This window comes from Octopus bimaculoides, chromosome 10 (assembly GCF_001194135.2).
Source record: "Octopus bimaculoides isolate UCB-OBI-ISO-001 chromosome 10, ASM119413v2, whole genome shotgun sequence".
Taxonomy (NCBI): domain Eukaryota; kingdom Metazoa; phylum Mollusca; class Cephalopoda; order Octopoda; family Octopodidae; genus Octopus; species Octopus bimaculoides.
Genome location: NC_068990.1, coordinates 15,149,208 through 15,150,621, shown reverse-complemented (window position 1 = coordinate 15,150,621; position 1,414 = coordinate 15,149,208). Strand labels below are relative to the sequence as shown.

Genomic DNA, 1,414 nt, shown 5'->3' with positions numbered 1-1,414 from the left:
CAAGTAGCTAGCGTGAAAAAAACCTCATAAGGGAAAAATTCATCATTTATTCCCGGTAAAAATGTGTTTTTTATAGTAGTCTGACCTTAGAGTCCCTCATGGCGTGAGGCGTTATTATATAGTAATGCCCTTATATAAATATATATATATATATATATATGTATATGCATATAATCAGAATTAAAAAAAAAAATTTTATTCTCAGAAATCTGTTTATAATAAACCTGATGTGTAACAGAAAATGAAATAATAATATTGTTTAGTGTTTAAAGCGTCTTTCAAATTTGATTGTTTTTTTTTTTTTTACTTTTTTTTTACTTTTCGTCTTTACGACATTGCCAACGAACCTAATTCCGACTGTCGTACAACATAAATAAAAAAAAAAAGGCGAGCTTGCTTGGCTGGTTTCATCAACTGTTTTTTTTTTTTCCTCAAGAAATGGTATGTCTAATAACATTCCACGACAAATAACTTATTGCTGCTGTTGTTGTTGCTTGGCCACAGGTCAGCCCCTGATCGAGCCGACCTACGCTCAAAGTTATTTCAAACCGTCACCATCTAAATCTTTTTTTTTCCTTATGTGCAGGGAACCCAGAAACAACACATTGTCCAACGTGTCCTTTTCTAAGACGGATTAGGGGTGTGTGTGTGATTTTTTGAGGGAGATTTGGCTGCTATTATTTTCTAGCCGTTCGAGCGACAACGTAGAGGTTCCCTCGTTGGCTTGCAAACATTTAGTTGTACCCCATCTGGTAAGTCAACAGAATTATTATTCTTTTAGCATTCACTAAAAAAAACTATCGTTTATTTCATTGAATATTTTTCTTTTGCTATACACACACACACACACATATATATATACACACATCCACACTCATACATAATACATATATCTATATCTATCAATATAATATATGAATGTATATATATATACATACACACACACACACACACACTCATACATAATGCATACATCTATATCTATCAATATATATATATATATATATATATATATGTATATATATACACTCATACATAATACATCTATCTATCTATCAATATATATATATATGTACACACATATATATATATATATATGGTGAAACACTCATGATGTTTATGTCTGTGTGTATATATATCCTATATTATTATGTAAGTAGCAGGCAAATCTGAGGTTTATTTTTGTTTATTTCGCTGTCCTTTCTCTCTCTTCCCATCTCTCTCTCTCTCTCTTCCCTGTTGATGTAAACAGTGATATTGTATGAAAATCATTTTCTGCGTCGTTCAATGATATGACGGGCGACTTGACATATATATATTTTTTTATAAAGAGTGACGGAATAGATACTACTTTAACTATTCTGTCTCGTCCTCCTACATCCTGAGTTCGAAATCTACAAAGGAATATATATAT

At 31.3% G+C, this 1,414-nt stretch overlaps 1 protein-coding gene across 3 annotated transcripts in view; it reads left to right on the top strand.

Moving 5' to 3' along the window:
• Window positions 1-324: 324 nt before the first annotated feature.
• The window catches only part of LOC106875012 (uncharacterized), a 47,582-nt gene continuing 46,492 nt past the window's right edge, over window positions 325-1,414 (top strand). For 2 of the 3 annotated variants that reach the window (XM_014922955.2, XM_014922958.2), the window contains exons 1-2: window positions 325-441; window positions 587-752. The gene's annotated coding sequence lies outside the window, so the exon portion shown is untranslated. The other variant, XM_014922957.2, reaches the window with a different exon arrangement.